We start from the raw sequence: 26,599 nt of genomic DNA on the forward strand, positions 1-26,599 counted from the left end.
CTATGCGGGGTATCCGATGGACTCCCGACTTCGAGGATCGAGTCTCGCTATATGCGGATGACATCCTTCTCTATCTCACCTCCCCTCGGAAATCCCTGAATTTACTTTTTGATGTTCTGACCTCCTTCGGAAAGAACTCGGGTCTCATTATTAATTGGGCTAAATCCTGCGTTTACGTTTTGGTAGGAGATCTCCCTCCACTGCCTTGTAGATTTCCGATTCAAGTAACTGAGACCTGTTTTAAGTACCTGGGGATCTACGTTTCCCTGGACCCTTCTAGGCGATATGAGCGTAATTTGCTACCCCCCTTCAGCGGCTCAAACTGGATGTTGCGCGCTGGCGTAGGTTGCCGTTATCCCCCCTCGGTAGAGCGGCGCTTTTTAAAATGATGTCGCTGCCTCGTTTTTTATACGCACTTCAGAACTCCTTTGACCCGATCGCCTCGGGCTATTTTCGTGAAGTGGAGAGCCTGCAGAGACAACTGGTCTGGGATGGGCGTGCCCGTATCGCTCTTTCTAAACTCACGCTTCCGTGGTATGATGGCGGTATTGCCCTCCCGGACATCAGGCGTTATTACTGGGCATCTCAGTTGAGTGCGATTAACCATGCGACCTACGCACCGGGCCCTACCCCGGCTTTCTCCATGGATAAATTTATTTTGCCAGGGGGGACCTTTAACAGAGCGTTGTACTCCAGGGGACTCCATGGAACACTGACTGGTCCCATCAAAATTGCTGTGAGGGTGTGGCGGGATGCGAATGCGGCACTGGGTTGGTGTGGCAGATTTTCTCGGGCTACCCCATTGTATGATTCTGAATGTTTGGGACATCTTTGGAGAACAAAGGCTTCGATAAATGGGATATGATTGGTATAAGCAAGGTGGGTGATCTGTGGTCAAAAGGTACCGTCAAGTCCTTCTACGTGTTGAAAGTGGAGTACGAGCTTGGTGACACGGAATTCTTCAGGTATGCCCAGGTCCGTCACACTCTATTATCTGTGTTTGCTGCGGGTGATGATATTCCTGAATCCTCTCCCCTGGAGGACCGTATTCTTGATGACCATGTACCCGACAGCACGATTTCATTGATCTACAAGAAACTGATCAATAATAGAGCTGACTTGCTGGTGCGCCTTAGGGCCTCGTGGAGCGCTGACGGACTAGAACTGGATGACGAGGACTGGCAATCTGCTTTGTCCTCGCCCAAGGAAGTCGCTATTCCTGCTCGCCTGAGGTTCGTCCAGCTTAAGATACTCCATCGAGTGTATGTTACCGGGCCATGTCTGGTTCGAATGGGCTATTCCTTGGATGGGTTGTGTAAGCGTGGCTGTGGAATGTATGGCACCTTCCTCCACATATTGTGGGAATGCCCGGAGGTGGTTGAGTTTTGGTCCCGATTGCATGTTGTGATGGAGAATGTCACGGGTGTGTCGCTGCTGCCCGAGGCCAGGCGTTGTCTGTTGAATGTTTGGGAGCCCAATGATTACAGCACCGCACAGATCGCATTGGCGACCCTTGGAAATATGGTCGCAAAAAGAGACATTGCTCAGCTTTGGGGATCTCACAGACCGCCCACCATTTCCAAGTGGAAGGAGAACATGGACTGGTGCATGTTCCGGGAGAAGACTGTGTACCTTTCCCCGGGGCAGGCCCAGGAAATGGGGTAGGATCTGGTCCCAATGGAACGCTTATCGAGGGAATATATGTACTCCCCCACAGGATGTAAACCCTGATGTTTCTACATCCCCCTAATTGGCATCTAGCTTTCCTTTATCGTCCATATTTTTGCTTGTTTTCTTGTCCGCCCCTTTTACCCCAGCTAATTGATTGCAATACATGTATCTAACTCTGGAGCTCTGCCCGCATGGACTCATGATCATGTAACACTGTACTTTTGCCTTGTGAGTTTTGTTTTTTTCTTTTGTATGTTTGTTTGATTTAATAAAAATTTTTAAAAAAACAAAAAACTTCAGTTTCATTAAATACAGTCTTGCATAGGACCACAAAAAAACAAGGCGGCTCATACTTCTCCCATACGGAGTGCCAGGACACTTCCAGGTCAATATATTTGTGTCAATGCGTGGGAGTAATGACTGATATTCTCAGGAAAAACTGTGGACGAGAATAATCCTCGCCTCTGTGTCCTTAATAGAATTGAAACTTTCCTTCATGTTTACTAGGAGATTTTTCATTCTATGGCGGGACCAGAGGCGAAGATTATGCTCGTTCAAAGCTTGTCAACCACCAGGGAGGCCATATCCACAACGGGCTTGAAATATAATCGTTTGAACATGGAATCTGAAGACCAGTCTGCTGCATTAATTATATACTTAAGGCTAGTCCCGAGGGAAATGGCTTTGGAGGCCATTGCTCCTCTGACTGAGTGGGCACCGAAGTGTGAGGTATCAATTCCTGCCTCCTGCATGACCCATCTGATCCATCTTGCGTTGGTGGGAGAAGAAACAGCCTTGAAGGGTTACCTGAGAAATATCAGTAACTGGGTTCTCACCGTGGGGTGATGCTCGTCCGTCAAACTTTCGTAATCCTTCAGACAATGCACAATGCACAACTTGGGGTGCTTATCAAAGGCCCTGTACGAGATCACCCTAGAGCCCGACTTTGTGTTTCGAGAAATATGGAAGGTGACTCCTTGGGGAGTAAAAACACGACCGTGGAGGTCCAGGGCCCTCACATCAGACACTCTCCTGCAAGACCCCAAGCACAGAAGCATGGCTAGCTTGGCCGATAACTCCTTTCGAGACAGGTATTTATTCGACTGCCAGGCCTTAAAAAGATTCAACACTTTGTTGACATCCCACAGCTTAGAATATCTGGGTAGCGGAGGCAGCAACAGGCGAATACCTCTCATCAGTTTACAAACAAACGGGCGTTTGTCCACCGAGTTCCTTTGCACTGGGACATGGCCCGCCGATATCGCGGATCTATAAGAGTTGATTGTGCAGTATGCCAGACCGTCTGTTGCCAGGGAGGCCAGGAAATTCAAAACGTGGACCAATTTGCACCCCACAGGATCTTGACTCCTCCCAAGGCACCAACCCACCTATCTGGACCATGTCGATCTATATAATTTGTTGGTGCCTTCTTCCCATGCTGCTGCCAGGATGTTCTGAGCATCTCCTGATAAGCCCCGTAGTCTCCAGCGTTGCCGAAAAACCGTCAGGTCATGAGGGGCATCCAATTCTGCAGGATCAGGGGATGTTGATCTCCTTGGGGATTCCGAAGAGTCATCAGATCTTGAGGTAGAAGTATTGGAAAATCCTAGGAAAGTTCCAGAAGAGCTGGACACCAAACTTGCGATCTCCAATAAGGCGTGATCAGCACCACCTTCGCCTGCTGTCTGCGAACCTGAGCTGAGAGGCACATTATCATGGCGAACAGGGGAACGGCATAACCTGCCTCTTTTGACCAATCTTGGAGAAAGGTGTCCTTGGCCGCCACCATGGGGTCCGGCTGCCAGCTGAAGAACCTGGGAAGTTGATGGTCAAGGCGAGAGGCGAAAAGATCTATCAAGAACGGGCCCCAAAGGGTGTGCAACCTCCGTAAAACTTGGCTCCAGCTGCCAGAGACTCCCACCCGACCATACTCTTGAGTACCAATCGGCGACCACATTAGATGCCCCGGGAAGATACTCCGCTGTCAGAGAGACGTTGTGTTCGAGGCAAATGGTCCAGAACTCCTTGACCATGTCTGCTATTACTTTGTGCCACCCAGGTGGTTTATGTAGTGGAGAGCAGAGACATTGTCCATCTTGAGGAGGACACTGCAGCTGACCTTGTCTTTCGTCCAGCACTTGATGGCGAAGGAACCTGCCAATAATTCCAGGCAGTTGAAGTGAAGCCGCTGCTCGTCTGTGGACCACTTTCTCCCTGTAAAGGAATCCCCGCAGCACGCTCCCCAGCCAGACTGGCTGGCGTCGGACTCTATAACCATGTCCGGGGCGGGGCTGAAGATGGCTCACCCGTTCCAGGCCACCATATGGTCAACCATCACCGCATCTCTAACATCACCTCTCTGTAGGAGGAACCTGCTCTGCGTACTGCAGACCCTTCCTCAGGTGGGTGGCCTTGAGTCTCTGGAGGGCCATTTAGTGGAGAGGGCCCGGAAAGAGGGCCTGTATCGAGGATGACAGGAGACCCACTATTCTGGCGACTTGCCGGAGGGAAATGGTAGTTCTGGCCAGGGTTCTCCTGAGCTCCCGCCGAATCTTCGAAACCTTCCTGGATGGTAGACTCAGAGTTTTGCTGACTGAGTCTATGACAAAACCCAGGAATGCAGTTAGTCTTTCCACTGTGAGGAGGGACTTCTCATTGATAATGAAGCTAAAGCCCGGCAACAAAGCCACAGTCGTCTTCCGTTGGCTTGTTAGCAGTGTTGGTGACTGAGCCAAAAGAAGGATATCGTCGAGGTATATGATGAGCCGGAAGCCCCGAGCTCTGAGGTACTCTATCGTGGGTTTGAGGACCTTGGTGAAGCACCAAGGTGTGGAAGACAGACTGAAAGGAAGGGTGGTGAACTTGTAAACCTGCCCTTTCCACTGAAATTGAAGGAACCAGTGGTACCTGTGACTGGAGGTTAAGTGATATTCTCACCTGATTGGGTCTCAAAGTGACCTCTGGATGTGCCTCTGGAGCCTCTGCCCCTGTTGTTTCTACTGGACTGGAAGAACTACTGCTCGGACTGCTTCTGTGTCTTCCTGAAGCCTCTGGATGGGGCTTGGGTGTAGAAGCGGCCAGCTGAGCACCCCCTGCCACGTCCGGCCCGACGAAAACCTTCGGGTGAAACACCTGTATGGAAGCCTGCGCCTTGTCTAAGGTGGTAAAGGTTGTCACAAATTTAGTGAGTTCCTTAACGAAAGGTTCTCCGAAGAGCCCCTGTCAGCCACAGCACCGGCCTCAGAGGAAGCAAGGTCCCCAAGCTTTGGGTCCACCTTCAACAGTAGGGAGTGTCTCCTCTCAGCTGAGAGGGCGCAGTTGGCGTTTCCCAGAAACACGATGGCACGCTGGCCCCAAGCTGGACACAGACTCTGGAGAGAGCGCTGTATTCATGCCTTAGCTTCCTCTACAAGGTCCAAGATCTTAGTGAGGGACCCGCAAGCGTCCAGGAGCTTGTCCTGGCATGCCTTTCAGGACCTATCTATCCCTTTTTTAGGGTCGCGGATATACTTCTGAAGGAATGTGGCCATCCTAGTGTCAATCTCAGGTGTGACCACCACCTTACCCGCGAGGGTGGGTTGTGGGCATTCCGCCCTCAGACAGACCCTAACCTCCTTCTCCAGATGTTTTCCCAGGCGGGTCGCCACAAACAGAGTGACCTTATCACCCAGAATCCATAGAGCGAGGGTGAAGGAGATCCTCCGGGACCAACATGTCCAAGGGAGGGTCCGCACCACCAGTAGCCTGGCGCCAGGGCCGGGAGGGGCCCGCTTCCTCAGTGCAATTCATGGGGGAATCATCACCCTCATCATCCCCATCCATATGGGGACAAGGGAGCTACCTCATCTAACGCTCCTGAGTACTCCGGGGATGGGCGTGCGAGAAAAGGGCCTATAGCTGACTCCAGCTTGCATTTCGGAGGACGAGTGAGGGGAGAAAGTGGCCCCTTGAGGGGGGACCCTCAGCATAGAAATATGCTATTTGCATGAGGTGTCTCTCAAAGGGACCTATGGCTGCCGCAACTGCCTGGTGGATGAGGGCATCCACCGCCTCACAAAACTCGTCATGCAGGGAGAGGACCTGCAGGGACTCCTCCAACATAATCCCCCTCCATGGTAGACTGAGCCCTAAATGCTAGTGTCCCTCTGTCTCAAATGTTTTTGGCGTACCTGAGATTCTAAGGCTTTTGGCGGGCTAGAAGCCCTGATATTTGTTTGCCCGTGAAGCGCGGGAATTAGGCGAACTAGGACCCCAGGGCTAACTCACCCACTTATCAAGGGATTAATAGTATGCCTGGGCCGGCTCCAAATGATTGCCTTATTAAGGTGGTAGCACAGTTATGCAGACCCGTTAAAACGGGCGTCAGGCTAGTTCCAAATGTGAGCCCTACTAGGAAGGGAGAGAAGGGAGTAATACAGACTCATTAAAACGGGCGTCCAGGCTGCCTAAATATACACATACAGACCCGTGACACACAGGCGTCTGGCTTCCATGCGGCGCTGGCCGCTGCTCAGAGGAGAATGCACTGCTGACAGGAAAAGTTCTGACAGGAAAGTACGTGTGTCCCCGCAGTGCATCGACACGTAGCTCGCGCTAACGCTTTGCCCGCCATGAAAGAATCTGCAAATGGAGCAATGAGAACACTCCAGCAGGCTTAAAGGCTTCGGGGAGCTCGCGGCTTCAAATGAGCGGAAAAAAAACAATCAATAAAGGGTTCTGGCCCTAATACAGTAAGGCTGGACCAAACTATAAGCAAGACAACAAAAACATCTCCAGTACTGATACCTTATTTTTCATCTCATTCAGCAACAATCACAATCGAAAAAATTAATAAATATATTTTTATTTTATTTTATTTTTTTATTTATTTTTTTTTAATTTTTTTTATTTTTTATTTTTAATAAAGTTCATTATTTGGCAAAAGGACTCTCTTGTCAAGCATTGTCCATATTATTCATTTTTTCGCGAACCACAATAACTTATACATCCAGAAGACAATACCTTACATTAATGACAAAAACATAGCTCAATGACAAAAACATTTCTGGCTCCATATTTAAAAGCCAAAGAAGATGTTATTCTCCTCAGAGATTTTAATGTTCATGCAGACCTCCCTAGTCACCCCGATACTGCATCATTACTGTCAGATCTCACAATATGAGGGCTAGTGATTCAAAATAAGGGTCCCACACATATCGGTGGACATACTTTGGACCTAATTTTCACCAACTGTCCTAAAATTAAATATTGGTCAACGTCTCAAGTGTGTTGGTCTGACCATCACATGGTCGAATTCTTTTTCTGTGGTCCTGCCATACCACATCAAAAATCCCTTCCCGCTATTTTGCGGAGACCGTGGCATAAAGTAACACTAGACGAATTACAGAGGGTATGGAAGGAACCCATCATTACAGAGATAGACAATGTTGAGTCCGGCTTAACCAAGTATAATAAAGCTCTTTTAGAAGCAGTGGATCTACTGGCCCCTCTGAAGCTACACAAACAGTATCCAGCATCTAAACAAGAGATATGGTATATTGAAGAGCTTAGAGGGGAGAAACAGAAGTGTAGAAAGCTCGAAAAAGCTTGGAGGAAATCACACACGGAAGCTAGTAAGAAAATGTATATTGATGCCCTGGCCGCCTATCATAAAAACATAAAGATGGCCAGGAGGAGTTGTCTTGCTACACAATTGGCTGAAGCAGGCAACTCTTCCAGAGAACTCTATAAGATCCTACAGTCCTTTGTAAAACCAGTGGCCTGTGAGAGTCCTGATGACTTTTCTCAAGCCCTGTGTGATGACATATCGTCGTTCTTCGAGAATAAAATAGAGCTTATGTACGAGAAAATTAAACAGGCAGTGATTGTTGGGAGCAATACCGTTAGTTCCTCCCCGATATCACCTATTTCACCTCTGCCACCCACGCATGGTAATATTCTATTTACCACGTTTCTGGAGGTTAATCTTCCTGATGTCGCCTCCCTGGCCAGTCAAATTAAAACAGGATCCCCTCTAGATCTTCTGCCAGCGAAGATGGTGGGCTCTCTAGGGAATCTGCTCCTACCTGGAATTCAAACTGTGATCAATCTCTCCCTTAGAGAAGGGCATGTGCCAGGTGAATGGAAGAAAGCGGTAGTGAACCCTATTCGAAAGAACGCAGCCCTGCCATGGTCAGACCTTTCCAACCTCCGTCCTATCTCCCTCCTTCCTCATATCAGCAAGATGACCGAGAAACATGTGAATACCCACCTGTCTAAGTTCATCAAGGCAGCGGGTGGTCTGGACCATTCTCAATCTGGGTTCAGACCTAACCACAGCACCGAGTCAGCCCTGCTCTCCATGACCAATAACATCAGGATGGCACAGGATAGAGGGGGTTCTATGATCTTGGTGCTGCTGGATTTGTCCGCTGCCTTTGACACGGTCTCACATGATATTCTTCTCGGTCTCTATAACCATGTCCGGGGCAGGGCTGAAGATGGCTCACCCCTGGCGGATATTGTGAGAGAATATGGGTTCACTCCAGTATCGTAGGCTGACGATACTCAGCTTTTGTTTCCCTTCCATACCCGACCCTGGCAATTAAACACTCATTTGCCACCGGTATGAGAGCAGTATCTGACTGGATGGCCTCCAATTGCCTACAATGCAATGTGGGCAAGACGGAGGTCATGCTTTTTGGAGAAGCCCCCCTCTTATGGTCACCTGAACGGTGGCCCCTGGATCTAGGATCTGCTCCCTGTCCTAAGCAGACAGTAAAAAACGTAGGGGTACGGCTTGACCAGGCGTTACTATTAAAGGAACATGTGAATCTAGTAGCGGGAACCTGTTTCAGGACCATTGGACTCCTGAGGCGTGTGTTCCCGCTCCTGGATGATTGCTACAGGAAAACGCTGGTTCAGACACTGGCCGTCAGTAGGCTGGATTACTGCAATGGACTGCTCCTATCTGCCAATGAGGAACAATTGAGCCGTCTGCAGGTGGTCCAGAATACTGCGGCCAGACTAGTTCTTGACGCTCCTCCTAGGTCCTCTTCACGCCCCCTTCTGCATAAACTCCATTGGCTGCCCATTCGTCAGCGGATTGAGTTTAAAGTGTGTTGTGTAATCCACAGATGTCTCCATGGATCTGGCCCTAAATATCTGGCTGAACTATTTCAGCTGTATATTCCGACCTGCTCGTTGCGCTCTAGCAACCAATCATTGCTCCAGGTTCCTCGTATTAAGAAGGCAAGACAAGGGCCCTACTCTGTGGAATACTTTGCCCCTCATCCTGAGACAAATCACTAAATTTTATGCCTTCAAGAAATCCCTGAAGAGACACCTGTTCCCGGCTGCGTAAGATCTAGGGCACTTTATGATTATGATTTCGATCTGGCATCTTGGAAGATCATAAGCGCGGAGATACCCCTCTGGTCGATTCCTGCGCTATAGAAGCATATAAATAAAATAAATAAATAAATAAATAGCAATACAATACATAAATTTGAGTAAGCTCAAATTCCACCGCATTGGAAGAAAGTAAAGGAGAAGAGAGAAAAACCAAGGGAAAGGTTAAGCAAAAGAACAAACACCACAGGTACCAGTTTAAGTAATAACACAAACCCTGGGGGAATTTTTGGTTAAACAGTTTTTGTATTCAGATCAGGAAAAAATGAATTTCAACAATTCTCATACATTGCTAGCGACCTGATACTTTTCTATATACAAACAGAACTTGTTTAGGCCCAAAAGAAAGGTCTACGCGTTTCAAACCCAAAGTTTTATTTTGAGGGTTTTCCTCAGGACCTGGAATGAGAGCTGTGAATAAAAAATGAAAAAGTGCAGTGTTTACCATCACTTTGCAATATCAAGCACTCTAAAATTGTCAATTAGTTACAACCACGTTACCTCATATTTTTTCGTTGCTGGCCCTTGATATACACAAAAACGATGTCACACTTGAATGCAGTATTTTCTAAAAACATTGAAAACAAAACCAAAAAAAGAGAGACAGTATCACTACCAGACTCCACTTCGGGTCAAGCATCTATTAGCCATGTTTTCTATCAGCATTAGATTACCTTACTTGCACCAGCTTTTGTTTGAATCATCTTTTTAAATTCGGGCAACCAATTTGCACAGAAGGCTTCAACTACAAAGACAAGGTGGAACTACTTTGGAATAAACTGATTTTGAAAAGGACTGTTTTAAAAAAAAAATTTAAAAACAGTCTACCGTTACAATTGAAATCCGAAAAAGCAGCACTTGGCGTACCTTAATATTTGCTGTTACCGCATCAAAGCATTTTACATCTCCCAGCGGGCGGTTTTTTATGATGATAGTGGACTGTAGGTTCAGTCTGTGAAAGACAAAGAGCTTTAAATATGCGCATTTCGGATTAATAAAGCGCAGCGGTAGGATTGCTGAGTTCTAGTAAAGTTACCTTCAATCCAGCATGAATGGTCCGCGTCCACCACGTCAAAACATTTTACCTCTCGCAGCGGGCGGTTTTTTGATGATGATAATGGACCGTAGGGTCAGTCTGTGAAAGACAAAGAGCTTAACATATGCGCATACCGGATAAGTAAAGCACAGCGGTAGGATTGCTACGTTTTAGTAAAGTTACCTTCAGTCCAGAATAAATGGTCCGCGTACACTCGCCACGATATCACTGAAGCAAGTGAGTTTCCGGCAGACATGTGCGCGTATATTAAGCGTTATCACTGAGTCCAGATCATGTGACTTGTTGGAAGTTTCGTGCTAAACTTTATTGACAATTGCAGGATTCTTTGAGGATTGTCTGTGTTTTGTGATCTATTTAATCAGGAATGAGGAAAACTTTATTGAAAGCCTGGCCGATGTAATGCCATAAGCTGCTTGTATCGTAAGTTGCAACTGTTTTTTCGCCAGTCACCATTCTCAACAAAACCTTGTTGTTAAAGATGGGGCGCCTTTAAAAAGAGTATCTCCCTTGATTTTCTTGATGTGATGGGGAAGCATATTTTGGTCATTCAACCTGTCGGCCGATGCCAGGACCACATCAGGCAATGAATTCATCTTATTCATTATCTCTGGCGCAAATGAGCGAAATCATCCTTAGATCAAAAGCATTGAACATAATAAGCATTACTGGCAATGACTTAACTGCTGGTGGAGCAGGAAAAGAAAGAGGACATATCCCAGCAGCCCGTGCCTTTCAGGATGCCTGCGCTGCCTATTGGTTCACCTCTGTTGTTGACCTTTCCCTAGGATCCATGGGAAAGATAGTTTTATTTTTTTATTAATGTTCAACACTGCTGGTTGTGAAAAATAAAGAAAGTAGAGCATTAATCCTCACCTCTGGTCCTGCCATAGAATCACAATTGTTCAATAAATATTAAAATGCCTCTTTGTGTATTTCTTGTGTATCTCTGTTGGCATGCACAAGTGACTGAGCGAACAGGTTCTAGATTAGTTAACACCATTCCTTGGAGAGTCAGGGTTTTCATGTTCTGAGGTTGCCCAATCCATTTGTTAGCCTCCTAGGTTTTAAGGGTACTTATGTTGGCACTGTGAACTAGCAGGACTACAGGCCAGCGAATCCTGATGGGTGCATAGAATCAGTCTGGCACCATACCAACATTTTTTGTCCAACAAACGTGCAGTTGTTACTGGGAGGTAGAAGCCGTTTGACATTGCTACCATCTTACAACCACGCAAGGCTTCAGGCCAGGTAGTGGGTGAAATCTTTACATTCCATAACATGTGGGCACAGAATGCAACACTAGGGCCCATGTTTCTTTACACCATCATAATGGGGTTATCTTTTAACCCCAGAACCAGTGGCACAGCCTATACTGCATTTGCAAATGTTCATTTTCCTTTTTACTTTTTACTCATGTTCACTCTTTCAATTCCATGTTTAATTCGCTCTTCCCCTTTGATTATTTCATCCTAATGCAAGTATCTGCAATTTCCCGAAGTTTCTCATGTTAAAGTGGGCCATCCGAACCTCTTCTTCAATAACACGTACAAAAGCAATTTTCATCAGAATCAGTTTTATTGGTATCCAATGCATTTCAAGCCTCGAGGGCCCTTTATCAGGGATAACTGAAATTCACAACGAGATGTACATTACTGCTCCTCTGTATTTAAAGAACCCTTGTAGTAGACCTCAGAAATCCGCCCCCTGGTTTAGCAATGAGCTCCGCCGAGTTAAGGCGGAATGTAAACAACTCGAAAGGCGGTGGAGGGTTGCCTTTCTTTATCAGGCTAAACAGGAGTATAGGGCTAAACGGAGAAATTATCATAGCTTAATTAGGCGCTCCAAGGCCACCTATTTTGCAGGAAGAATAGGGGAAGCTGAAAATTCTGCTAAAGAGCTATTTAAGATCTATAAAGAAATCTCTCTCCGTGGATCATTTGTTGACCCGTCTAGTGTCTCAGAGGATTCATGTAATCGTATTGCTACTTTCTTCTCTGAAAAGGTGGCTGCTATATACTCCACTTTTTCGGGGGGAGACAGAAGGGGTTCGGATTTCAGAGAGATTGAACAGGATGTTGTGGGTGAAAATAGGCTGGAGAACTTTCTCACTCCTCCCCCAGAAAGCCTGCTGCAGATATGCTGCTCCATCAAGTAAGGATCCCCTCGCGACTCGGCTTCGCCTAAACTGCTCGTGGGGAGTATTGAGATCCTGGAGCCCTATATTAGGGATGTCCTTGATGTATCGTTCAGGACTCATACCGTACCTGACAGATGGAAGCAAGCAGTGGTACTTCCGCTTCAAAAAAAGTTAAATGTAAGTTGGGAAAGATTGGACAATCTCCGCCCTATTTCTCTTCTGCCCTACCTGGCCAAAGTAGCAGAGAAGGTGGCCAATCTTCAGCTGATGGCCCATGTGGAGAAGGCCAGCCTGCTTCATCCAACTCAGTTTGGCTTTCGATCTCGCCACTCTACTGAGTCCGCGCTGCTTATGGCCACTGAAACCATCAGGCAAGGGGTAGATGAAGGGCAGACGATGGCCCTCATCTTACTTGACTTGAGCGCTGCGTTCGACACTGTAGCACATTTCACCTTGCTACAGTGTCTGAACAAGGGTGGAGTTATTGGGACAGCGCTGAAGTGGATTCAATCTTTTCTGTCCAATAGGGGCTTTCAGGTTAGACAGGGGGAGTATTACTCTCGTATGATCAATTTGGATCTGAGTGCCACAGGGCTCTGCCTTGAGTCCAACCCTGTTTAACCTATATGTGTCCCCCGTAGCGAATATTGTGGAGAGCCATGGCATGCAAATTGTGTCATACGCCGATGACACGCAGCTGGTCATCTCGCTGTCACGGGCGCCTGAGGTTGCGGCATCTAGCTTCAGTGCCTGCATGCAGGAGCTTGCCTCCTGGATGTCTAACAACTGCCTGAAGTTGAATGGTGCCAAAACTGAGGTGCTCGTGGTGGGGGGTGGCCCGTCTGTGTGGTCCTCGGCGTGGTGGCCAGCATGCCTAGGCATTACTCCTGTGCCTTGTCAGCAGGCAAAAAATCTTGGGGTAATGTTTGACTCAGATCTTTCATTCACTCCCCAGATTGGTTGTGTGGTTGGGATGTGTGTTGGCATCCTTAAAAACCTGCGGAAGATTTTGGACTTGCTTCCTGTCGGTGCCAGGCGGACGCTGGTACACGCCCTTGTAACCTCGCGACTAGACTATGCTAACCTTCTCTATCTGGGGGCTACGGTCAAAAGTCTGAATCGCCTTCAGGTGTTACAGAATGCCGCAGCCCGGCTGGTGCTGAGGCTCCCTAGAAGAGCAGCCTCTAAAGCTGCCTTTGAGGATCTCCACTGGCTTCCTGTCAGGGAGAGGATTGCATTTAAGGCACTATGCACATGCCACCGCATTATTGGGGGCAAGGCGCCTAGCCCCTTACTGAGCCTTATCACACCTTACAGACCAAAGCGGATACTTAGATCCACTGGTGTTGGCTTGGTAGCTGTCCCCAAAATTAACAAGGCGCGCATGGGAGCAGATCATTTAGACACCTTGCAGCCAAGAGTTGGAACATGCTCCCGCTGGAGCTGCGCCTGGAACCTTCAGAGGCTAAGTTCCGAAGAGCTCTTAAAACCCATTTGTTCCGCTTAACACTTGTGTAGTGGCTCTAGTTTGGCCTCCTCACTGTCTCTCATCATAGCGCGGGAACACGCCGGTGAGCGTAACCAGGCGCTTTAGAAATTTCCTTAATAATAATAATAATTAAAATCTTGAAAAAGTGCAATTTCATTATGTTCTATAAATGTGCTGAATGCTCACCACCTCGTAAATGTAAACACCTTAGATCCAAATTCAATAACTACAATTTAAAAAAACAAATATTCACCAGACTGTAACAGTTTATTCATAATTTATATGCGTCACCTCTACGTTTGATCCAAAAAAAAAACGAATCCAGTACTTCATTCTCATATTAAACCTCAAACTATGCCGCCTTACATGTTCCATGACCTGCGGTATAATCCTCCCGGTCTCATCCATATACCTCACCTTGTGTACCAACCCTTTCTTTTAGCTTCTCTGGTTTACCTTCCCTTCGTGCATTATACCACCTACTTCCTTCCTTCTTAGTCCCCCGTTCTTTTCTTCCCTACTCCTTATTCATTACGTCTCCTTTCTGCACACTTGCTCATGTCCCCTCTCCCTACTCTCTAAGTCAACCCTCTGTAAACCACACCCAAGCTGTAGTTATATAATCCACTTCTTCTTTGTGACCCACTCATACCTGCTGTTGAAAAACTCGTCCTCCTCACATCATACACCGGAAGATTAACTGGGCGTTTTCCCCTCCTCGATTTAAACGGAAGCTCTACTCCTCCCCTTACTATCACGTGATGTTATCTCTCCTGGACCAACGGTAATCACCTAATCTCTCTACAACACTCCAAATCCCATAATACACTTCACCTGCTTACTCTAACTGTTGCCGTGTAATTAATGAGTGTTCAATACTTATTCAAAACGCAGCCATTGCATCTTTTCCATGCTGTTTACAGAATTCTAAAAATGATAAACCTAATAAAAACATGTTTGTAAGGTGTCCAAAAATAATTTCTATGATTTCAGTGTTCATAGTCTCTCGTAAACTCAACATAATCTTGCTTGATGAAAACAACGATGGTCCGCCTTGCATGGGATGGTGGCACAATTGCCCAGAGTCCTTGGTTAATCATGTTCTTACAATGTGGGTGCTAACCCGGTAGGGCAGAACCATCGAAAACATCATACATGAATCGGGTTGCACTCCATTTTTTAATGTTGAAGTTTCTCATATTTTCAAAGTTCTTCCTAAAAAGGAAAATGAACATTTGCAAATGCAGTATAGGCTGTGCCACTGGTTCTGGGGTTAAAAGATAACCCCATTATGATGATGTTTAGTAATAACGTGCAGTTGGGGCTAGGCACGTCACCAGTGCGCACGCATAGAGGAGGAACTTTGAAAATATGAGAAACTTCAACATTAAAAAATGGAGTGCAACCCGATTCATGTATGATGTTTCCCATGTTTCTTTAGCCACAATCCCACTTTGTCATCACAATAGATCAGTCATTTGGAGGGAGGGGGTTGCCCATCTTATAGAACTGTCAGCCAAGGGCCAGTGGTCCTCTCAAGAAAAATACCTACACATAGTCGTTCTCAAATTGCGTGTTGTAAGAAAAGTTTTACAATAATTTCTACCACTTATACGACACTCCATGATGTTGATCCAGATAGACAACACCACAACAATACTTTATATCAACAAACAGGGAGGAGCACACTCCCAGATACTGTCACTAGAATCGCATGAACTATAGCATTGGTATTTCACCTTCACATCAGGCTAGATGCAGAACAAGCAGACTATCTCAGCAGAAATTCGGAGAATTGTCACAAGTGGAAACTGAAAGACAATATTCTGAGCAAACTGCTGCATGCAGAACCAGAAATAGATCTTTTTGCCCCACACAGCAACAATAAATGCTGCTTCTGTGCAAGGAGGTATCCCCAGCCAAACTCAAAGGGGAATGCCCTTTTGATAAGATGATGCAGAATGTTTGGCTAACACTTTTCCACCGATTATACTTCTGGTCAAAGTAATTGCAAATGAAGATTGAGCCCAGCCCAGGCCAGAAATAGATCTTTTTGCCACACACAACAACAAATGCTGCTTCTATGCATGGAAGCATCCCCAGCCAAACTCAAAGGGGAATGCTCTTTTGATAAGATGATGCAGAATGTTTGGCTAACGCTTTTCCACCAATTCTACTTCTGGTCAAAGTAATTGCCAAATGAAGATTGAGCCCTGCAGTCTCATTCTAATGGAAACATGCTTTTTAACAACGAAAAGTCTTAACTACGAAACCGACACCATGACAGAGTCATTACAACGTCTGTCCTTACTCCGAATTATTCACTACTACAAAAGACGTCTCAACGCATGTCACTACAGCGAAATGTATTGTTGTGATTGACAACACTAGTCTTTACCATGAAATTCACACAGGGATTTAATGCAGGATATTTTATAATCCATATATTATATTATACCGCTATTGAGACACACCTGTCGTTTTCACACAATGCTCAACGCTAGACAGCTGGCAATTGTAAAAAGAAACTATTTGATAGAGATATCTAGCCACAGATTCCTTACCTGTGAACGTCCCAGGTGTCAGTATGGATCTGAGAGATTTTTCTTGAGCAGTACCCCTGCACGCCAATAGGTGGCGTCGGTCAACTCTGCATGAGATCGCCGGCGTCGTCTCGGTCCTCGAGATGTCTGCGTCATCAATATAGGCACTACCTCAGCGAGGTGACGTCCGTTCTTTTCTTTCCGCACCAGCCAGCGCAGAACAGTTGAAAAGAGCCGACCCCCTGTCATTTTTTGACAGACTTTTTTAAAATTTTTGTCGACCTTTTTTAGTGTACTGGAATCCATCATGTCTAAAAAGGCTTCAGGATTCAAACTGTGCAGCGCCTGTCACTGCACCATGTCGGTCATGGATTCCCACCTCATGTGTCTTCGGTGCCTGGGGCACGACCACGGTTCAAAGTCATGGCCCGACTGCCAGGCCATGGCTCATAAAGCTTTGAGTCAAGAGACCAGGCCCTATAGCTGCTTGTGGCCCGGCGTCAGGCACCTCGGAGGTCTCCTCAGAGGTCTCGGTCTCATTCCTGGTCCTGGTCTCAGTCGAGAGGAAGGTACGAGCACCGCTCTGGGGGCTCCACGTCTTCATCCTCCCGTTTGAAGTCCTCTGGTAAGAAGCATCACAAGAAGTGGAAGCATGTTTCGACTTCACTCCGTTGGTCATCCGACGTGGCGGAGGAGTCTGGATGTTCGAGGCGGTGCATGTGCCGGGGTCGACTCCCTTCCCTTTTTGCGACAGGGAGTGACCCCCGCCCAATTAAAGGAGTTTTATGATACCATGTGCACCATTTTTGGGTGGTCTAACCCTGTCAACACACCTTCCAGCCCTGCAGGCTCAGCAGACGGAGTCTTATTGGATTTTGCACCAGCGGCTCCGGCCCCAGTCCCCATGGCTCCTCATGGATTCAGACCAGTGCTGGTCATACTTCCTTCACCTTCCCTGGCTCCGTGTCTGACACCGAGACTCCTGGCATTGCCGGAGGCTCCAGCCCCATTCATATCGCCAACTACATGGAGCCCGTCGGGCGACTACCGACGCCGAGACTGGCACAGACGGAGCTTTTGGGCTCCATGTCGTATACCTCAGCCTTATTCAGAAGTGCTAGGATTGGAGGAAGAGTAGGAGGGGACCCAGGACCCCTCAGAAGTCACGCCTTATACTGAAGAAATGGACTGGTATGAGGAACTGAGTGATGCCAGTGGCTTGGATACTGCTCCAGAGCCTGCCATGCTTTCCCCTCTTAACCTGGCCATGGAGGAGGGAGCTTCCTTTGCCATGGTGGGGCATAGGGCTTCGGAGGTCCTGCAGCTTGGTGTCTCCACTAATTAACCCCTCACAGCCATTTAATGACGCCTTGACTGATGTTGTTCTGGGGACCTGGTCCAAACCCAGCACAGGGGCTCCTGTGAATAGAACAGAAGAAGATAACGTAGCACGTCCATACATCCTTTTCACCTCAATAGAGTGGCACACAGCTGTGACAATACTTGCTTGTGGACCTGCGATCATTCACAAGTTTGTAAAGAAAGACAATTTCCCAACCTCTGATAAGACACTGCGCTCTTTAGTGCCCCGGGATATGAACAGTTTCTCTCCTGAACACGGTTACGTTGATTGGCATAGCACCAAATTCCTCGCATGTAAAATGGTGAAAAGTTTTTTTTTTTGTACATGCCTTTTGAACATGTTTTCCTGTTTATTACAATTTGGCGTTGCAATGGTAGTCGAAGTTAAAGTTTACGTTAAAATGAGGTTTGTTGTTTCAGTATTTGAAATGCTTCCCTGTGTGATGAAGTGATATTGGTTTTCGACAAAGAAACTGGCATGGTAATGCTATCCTCATTTTTTCGCTTTTGTTGTAAAAGTTTTCGGTGTGAAGACTTTCTTTGTTGCTTCATACATCCCGTTCTCATTGCTCCCACATGGTCGAGACAGTACTGGTTTAAGGACCCTCCACTTCTTGCGGAATTATCACCCATTCTATAAGGTTTGAGGGCAGACCTAATATCAAGATGTTGGGGCCAAATATTTTACCATTAACAAACTGTCTCTAAGATTGACAGCTTGTCTCCTGAATTTGATGAGTTTTAGGGCAGAGGTCTCTCAGAGATACATAGGAATGTATTAGTGCCATATATAGTTTTATCAACTAATAAAACCTATACCTCCAAATGGAAAATGTTTGGTCTATGGTGTGCCTCTAAAGTTCTGCACACCTTCCATGGATAAGCCCACCAGATCTTACCTTAGGTGTTAGAACAAAGCCCTGGTCCTGGTTCATAAAGCTGTATATCTGTCCAGCCCCTTATATCTGGCAAAGAGATGTGTACAGTATATTCCTACTAGAGTGCTGCATTCTGCATCTGCCTCGCTTTTGTCGATTCCCCACTTTAAACAGCCCCAAAGGGGTGGTAAAGCTTTCTCCTTTGAGGGGGCTAAAGCCTGGAACGAACTTGCACATGATCTGCTTCTGATTCCACTGAAGACTGCATTCTGCTGGAAACTTAAAACCTGTTTATGTTTTAGGAGATAGATAAGCTTGTGTTTTGAGGCATGTACCCAAGGGCTCCTCCTGTTAAGCACCGGGACACTTCCCAGAGTAGCTGTGCGCTGTATAAATCCCTCATTCATTTATTCAACAGGCTAGATCAAGATTGAGACATGCTTCAATAAGAGTTCACCTAGAGGCAATCTCATTTTATAAATGCTCCCCAAGTGAACCATTGCTATGGTCATATCGGATCATTAAGAAAATCTTAAAAGGTCTATTCCCCTTCAAAGACTTCACCAATAGTGTAGGAATGAAGTACTGTTCTTTCCTAATTTATGTCAAACCCTTTTGAACTAATACACAGGTCACATATAAAATATCTCACATGGAGAACTGCAACTCTACTGGCAAACATGTCTGCTGCAATAGTAAGTGAAATCCAGGAGTCCCACGGTACAATAGTAAAGCAGTACGTATAACTATCATAGGCTATAATGGATATAGACCATCAGTTTAATAGCCTATCTATGCCCTTTCTAAAAAAAGTGCCAAACTTGAACGTATGACTAATCAGGTGCTAGCACCATCTAGAACCTTCCCAAGAGAGGCAGATTTCCTCAGATTTCCCCGCATGTTGTGTGTGAAGGGAGTCTCCTTGAGCTCTGCTCAGTTTTCTTCTACAAGAATATTTCAACCTGCTCTATATCGATGAGGTCTAATAAAAAAGGCCTCTTCTGTCCCTTTAAGACCTGTGGGGAGAAAAGAGTGCATGTGGATAACCACTTAAAGATTGCCTATACTGCCTCTACCCCACCAAAAGGTAAGAGAGCGCAAGATTTGTCATACTTTCTAAAAAGCCAAAGCTTGAAAAACATCTTCTGATGAAGAGTGTGATACTTTTCCAGGTCTCACAGGAGAACTAGGTCCCATGAAGGGACTTCTGAGGTGAGCAACAAATCCCTAAAGACTCCTCATCAGGCTTAGGACTCTTAAGAAAAAAGAGAAACCAAAACAATTCTCCTCAGAGACAGCTTATTTGTGCAATCAACACCTCCTAAAAGGCATAATGGCCACATTTTTCCACCTCCTCAGATCCGTCGATGAAGCACAAATCCTCCCTCAAGGCTCCATCAACAACACTGTCGACCGCAAGATCTTCAACAACGACTGTTACAACAGTCTCGTCGTCGAGACCATCTATGGCATTGACGACAACCGCCTCTGTATACCCTCTCATCTCATCTACAAAGATTGCACCATCATCTAAAATCTCGTCGACGCCCCCGTCGACAATGATTGCATCGACTATGGTCCTATCCAAGATCTCATTGACAATGACTGTCAATGACCATCCCGCAGACGATGATCCCGTCGACCATGACTCCGTCTATGACAGCCCCCTTGACGATGCTGTCTACGAGTGGCACATCTCCAACACAGGTATCAATGCACAATACATACATTGCTCTGACCAAAACATTCAACGCCACTATTGATGAGGGTCAAAATCACATAGATAACCTGTGTTCAGAGGTTACTTCGCCCAGCAAAGTGTCACCTTTGCTTCCAAGTCATTTACTGGACCTTGAAGAGTTAAACTACGATGGTCCTTTCAAAACAGCTCAAAGTCCTTCGGAGCTACACGTAAAATGCCAAGAAGACTATAAAGACTTTGGACAGTATTATCAGCACTATTATCCTCCTCCTGCTCAAAGGCATTAGGATCCCTTCAGATACTACCCTGATCCTCCACCTTGACAGGAGGACTTTCCTATGCCAAATCCTTAGTCCAGGATCTTCAAGCTTTGCTGTCAAACTACAGGAAACGTTTCCCTCAACCACCTCAGGAACAGGTGACGCCATCACATCCTATGTCTCCTGTTACTCTGGCACCTATTCCTCCAGCTGCTACTCCTAGAATTACACCTGCTTCCGTTATAGTAGCACCACAGAGGGATGATCCATCTTATGATGAAAGAGAAGATTGTGAGCTTCCTGAACCTCAGTCTCAACTAGATGACTGGGATGATTGTCATACCCACACCGTCCCCACCTCCTTAGCACCCGGTCGACTCACCTCCAAAGGACATCAGATTTTTTCATAACCTCATAGAAAGAGCTTTAACCAGTTTCCACCTTCCTATATCAGTCAAACCGTCTGACTGTTTCCTCTATGATTTCAGGGAGCAGACAAGAAAGTCACTCTGAGTAATAACAATCATCAACTATGAAGAGAAATCTTCTGCTACAGTGGCAGCTGTCCTGCCTTGGATCAACAAAAAGTACAGAGCACCAGAGGGTTCCCTTGCATACCTCATAGGACACCCCAAACACATCTCAGGCTACACAACGTTGATCCAAGAACCCTTACGCTCCAATATCGGCGATGCTGGACAATGAGGGGCATTGTTTAAACAACATTGGCAAAAGGTTCTCCACCATGTCTGCTATCACAGTTCATGCAGATAACTCACTGTCTATTCTGGGCTTCTATGACAACCAAATGTGATCGGATAAAAGTTCCTTCATTGACCTCATCCTGGAATACAGAAGAACTGAAGTCAAGACAATCTTACAGGAGGCCAAATGCACCTTCGGTGAGATCATAGATACGCCATGGACATCGCCTCCACAGGGTTTGGTCAATTGGCAGTAGCATTTGTTTTAGGAAGCCAGGACTGGCTCAAAGCGACTTCTTTTAGGCCGGTTGTTCAGCGCAAGATATTAGACATGGCCTATGATGGATGCACACTGTTCGGCAAGCACATTGACGATGCTCTTCTTGCAATTAAAACCGATACGTACACAGCGAAGTCCCTCGGCACCCTCCAGTACAGGAAGTTGACCTATCGAGGGGTGCGGGTGAGTTTTCTCAACCTATAGAGGTGGCTACCAACATTCCCACCAATATCAGTCCTACCAGCCTTAATACAGACCTGCTTATCAACAACAAGCATATCGTCAACCATCCACAGTGAGTTATACCAAGCAAGGCCAGTGCAGAAGGCCACAACCTCAGAAAGTTCCTACTAACGTGTTTCACTGACCCAATTAGCCTCATATTATTTTCAAGACAGAAATTACAGAAAAGAGAATTTTTAGAACTCTCTTCTTAAACTGTCATTTCATTATTGTCTTATATACACAGAAAGGAAACTTAGAAACGATGACCCCATGAATTTTGTTGTCCTGAAGAAGGTGTTACTGTACCAGTGAAATAACACCGAAACGCGTCGACGCTTGGTAAAATAGAATCCAATAAAAGCCCAACAAAATAGCAGATATACCAAAAAGTTTGGATACTGTAATTTCTGTCTTGAAAATAATATGAGGCTAATTGGGTCAGTGAAACACGTTAGTAGGAACTTTTGAACCTACGGGTTAAAAGGGGTTGTTTAATGTGATTTACTATGTACTGTAAAGTTTTGATAGTTTAGTGAAAAGAAAATTGTGTTTTTACTTATATTTTGTTTTTAAAACTGTATGTCTTATGAAATATTGTGAACAATTGTCTCAAATGTGATATATTATGTATGGGTTTTTTAATATCTTTTTTTATATAAAATGCTTTTCAGAAAGTCTTCTGAATTTTAAAGTAAGACACATAAACTAATAAAATACAAAGACTGTAAACATCATATCTTGGTGTTGGTTTGATACATATATAAAAATGTTGTTGCTCTTATAGCTTGGTGTGTATGAATATTAAGAGTGTGAAGAAAAGTGTGTGTAGTCCAGGGATTCCTTTTTGACTTTGAATGCTCAAAGTTTCAACTTAAAAGCAAGCTGCCAAAACTACAAAAGCCTGCCTGTCCCTCTTCCGCAAGCTGGATCTCACTGTAAATCTGTGGAAATACTCCACCACTGCCAGTCAAACTATGATGTTTCTAGGAGCCGACCTCGATACCATCCAGAACAAAGTCTCTCCCAAGAAAGACAAAAAGGGTAACAGACTTGGCTTGAAAAATATCAAGAAAAAAGTCAGTTTCTGTGAGGCTGTGCAAGGCACCACTGTACATGATTTCATCTGTGATCAACCTAGTCCTGTTGGCATGCCTCAACATGAGACCAATGCAGTAAGAACTGCTGCTCTAATGGACTCAATCAGAAGGGTCCTTCATGGACTTGATTTCCTTAACCCCAAAGATGATAGACACATTAACCTGGTGGGCTCACGCATCTCATCTGTTTCAGGGTCTCATGTTTCTACCATTGGTACACCATTTCGTAATCGCTACAGGTGCTTCACTGTAAGGCTGGGGGGGGTCACTTGCAGGACCTACAGCTCAAAGGAAAGTGGTTATCACTTTACAGGTGCATGCATATCAACAGCCTGGAACTCAAATCCATCTTCACCCAGCTAGCTTTTCTTCCAAGAATAACGGGATCCTCGGTGCTGGTCCATATGGACAATACAACCACCATGTAGTATATCGACAAACAAGTAGTTACCTAATCGCTTACACTCTCTGATGAAGCTCACAAGTTTTGAAGTTGGCTCATGGCTAACAACATATCCCTGAATGACGAGCACGTGTCTGAAGTACACAACACCCTTGCAGACGCTCTCAGCAGGGCCAAAGACAGTTGCCACAAGTGGGAACTGGACCAACGACTGCTGGACAAACTATTCTTGATGTGGGGGAAACCAGCAGTGGATCTCTTCGCAACAAACAATAACACCAAATTCCAGTTCTATGCCAGTCGATACCCCCTCCCAGGGTCATGGGGGAATGTCCTTTCAAAGCGATGCTCCAGAATATATGCATACGCTTTTCCCCCTTCTCACTAATTCCCATGGTTCTCAACAATATGAATGCAGAACACTGTTGCCTGATCTTGATCGTCCCCAAGTGGCCTGGGTAGCACTGGTTGACAGAGCTCATTCTTCTATCAGAGAACAGTCCCATATGCCTGACACCAACACAAACACTCCGGACAATGGACCAGGGTCAGATACCACACCCAGAGTCAGCCTCTCTCCACTTGTACGCATGACTTCTATGAGTTTTGAAACTTAAAGATTACTCAAGAATGCCAAGATATTACATGCAAAGTAAGAGCAGAAGGCAGAAATATAACCTTCAAGTTAAAATGAAAATTATTCTATTCCTGGTGTCAACAAAATGACTTACACCCGTTTGAAGCCTCTCCTGATCTGAATTTGCCTTAATCCTCTCACTTGCCAAGTCAGGCCTTGCACATGCTTTAGTCATGGTTCACTTTGCCACAATTTCAAGATGCAGACACTCATCGCAGACTCTATCTCTCTACTCAACAAGAGTCATAAAACAATTTATAAAAAGACTGTTCAGAGCTCCTCCACCAGAATGGCATCTCAATTTGGCTCTCTCGCAACTGATGAAGCTTCCTTTCGAACCCATTCACAAGGCTGATCTAAAATTGCTCACCTGGAAAGTTACTCTGTTACTACCTCTCACGTCCACAAGAAGGGTCAGTGAATTACAGCCCTGTACAACACAGGAGCCTTTTCTAAATTTCTCTGTAGAGTTAGTACTTCTCGGGACACATCCAAAATAAATTCCCAATGTTTCTTCTCAATTTCATCTCACCGAACATGTAATACTTTGAACTTTTTTCCCCAATCCTGCCACAACAGCTGAAAAGGCTGTCCAAACCGTGGACATTAAACAATGTCTCGAATTGTACCTACACCGAACAAAGAATATTCGCAAAACACATCACCTACTTGTCTTGTTTGGACAATCGTGTCAAGGGACTGCAGTAAGAAAAGCAACAATAGCATGATGGGTTTCAGCTACAATCCAGTTTTGACACTAAAGTAGGCAAACTTTTAACAATGAAAGCTAAAGCTCATTCTACTCGAGCAGTATCCACTTCTGCTGGTCTGTTTGCAGAAGTTCCACTGGAAAAGATATCCCGTCCTGCGACGTGGAAGACTGCCCACACGTTCACTCACCAGTACTGCCTGGAGTCGTCGCAGCACAGTGACGCAGCCGTAGGCCAGGAGGTGTTACGCCATCTCATCCAATAAGATGAGCCTCTTTTTTTATAGTGGTGTTTGTTCATATCAAATTCAAGTGGATTTCAGGCTCTGTTTATTACTGCTTTGGTTATTCCATTCATATTTACTTATCTATGTTTTATAGACATGAACACTTATAATTTCAAGATATGTCTTTGTTGTAGATATACTCTATGCATATATATTACATGCTTGAATCATTCACGTCGTGGAAGTGGGAGTCCCATGGTACAATAGTAAAGCAGTATGTATAACTTTATATGTATCTACAGACTCCATCGACGACAGCCCCATTACTTGTTACTCACCATCCTCCAAGGGTACTTCAATTACCTACCTTCCTATGCTGATTCAAGCATGTAAATCTATTAAAGATCCAATACTGGATAAGAAAATAAATTACTTATCTGTAACAGCAGTTATCCAGTGTTGGTATCTTTCATAGATTCACATGTGACTCACCATCCTCCCCCGAGAGGCTCCCCTTATGCCTAGGGATATTATTCCCACTTGTGCTAGAAATTCCAAAGCACTCTGCCTCTCTTGGAAACGTTCTAGAGGGTGCTAGCACCTGATTTGTCGTAAGTTCAAGTGTGGTCCTTTTTTAAAAAGGACATAAACTGATGGACTATTGCCATTATAGCCTATGATAGTTTTGCATACTGCTTTACTATTGTACCGTGGAACTCCCACTTCCAGGACGGGAATGATTCAAGCACGCAAATCTATTAAATATACCAATTCTGGATAACTGCAGTTGCAGGTAAGTAACTTATTTTCTTTCACATTTATGGAACCCTGCTTAAAATTTGCCTAAGACAGTAGTAACACTTGCAGACTTTTCATATGAATTAATCTGTTGTTGTAAAAGCTTTTGTTCAACATCCTTCCAACGCTCCAGAGAGAATGTTGCATTCACTTGACGTTAAAAGTTGTATCACATTCTGCCTGAGCAGAATAAAAGATTTCATAAAATCATCCTAACTTTTATTTACTTTCTCCATTCATTGTAAGGAATTGCCAGTCTCAAAACAAGTAATTTCTAGATCGGTTGTTGCAACGATTAGTTTCTGCCATGGGAAAAATGGGAAGACCTCTGGCGGTACAGTTAAAACCCATCTCACAAAAAGCATGGCGACTTCATCAGCACTTCACACAAGTGTACAGCTTATTGATATTTGATGAGTGGCAACATAGGGAAACAAGCACACCTTCACAAAGCACTATTGCTTGGAGGTAGTCGCGAAGGTGCAAGCAGTTCTACGGCCTCTTTTAAAGTAATGTGATATTAACTATTTTAGCCCACCTATGTCCTCTTGTTGTTATAGATATATATCTACGTTTTTAGTACTACTTGCTTTCTTATTCAAGCATGTGAACCTATGAAAACTCCAATACTGGAGAAGAAAAATTTTACTTATCTGTGACTGTAGTTCTCCAGCGTTGGTATATTTTATATATTCACATGCTGCCTGCACTCCTGCCCAACTAGAGGCTCAACTCAAACATTTAATTACTCTTTATAGTCCACATTTGTGCTAAGAAATCGGAGGTGTGAAGACCTCTGGAAGGGGTGAAACAAGGAGCACTCTCATACCATTGGTTTTAGTTTGGGCCTTTTATATCGACATGAATGGGCTAATAAAGGGGCGCTGTTTGGGCCTCGCCAGACAGGAAGTGCCTTGTACTGCTGTATTAAAGTTACTTAGGAACTCCCACTTCGACAATGCAAAATGATTCATTAACGTGAATTATGAAAGAAGCCAACGCTGCAGAACTACAGTTACAGGTAAGTAACT

At 45.3% G+C, this 26,599-nt stretch overlaps 1 protein-coding gene across 2 annotated transcripts in view; it reads left to right on the forward strand.

Moving 5' to 3' along the window:
- The window catches only part of SCN8A (sodium voltage-gated channel alpha subunit 8), a 566,978-nt gene that overhangs the window by 438,357 nt on the left and 102,022 nt on the right, over positions 1-26,599 (forward strand). The gene's annotated exons all lie outside the window — the stretch shown is intronic.

The sequence above is a fragment of the Lissotriton helveticus genome, chromosome 1_1 (assembly GCF_964261635.1).
Source record: "Lissotriton helveticus chromosome 1_1, aLisHel1.1, whole genome shotgun sequence".
In the NCBI taxonomy this organism is placed as follows: domain Eukaryota; kingdom Metazoa; phylum Chordata; class Amphibia; order Caudata; family Salamandridae; genus Lissotriton; species Lissotriton helveticus.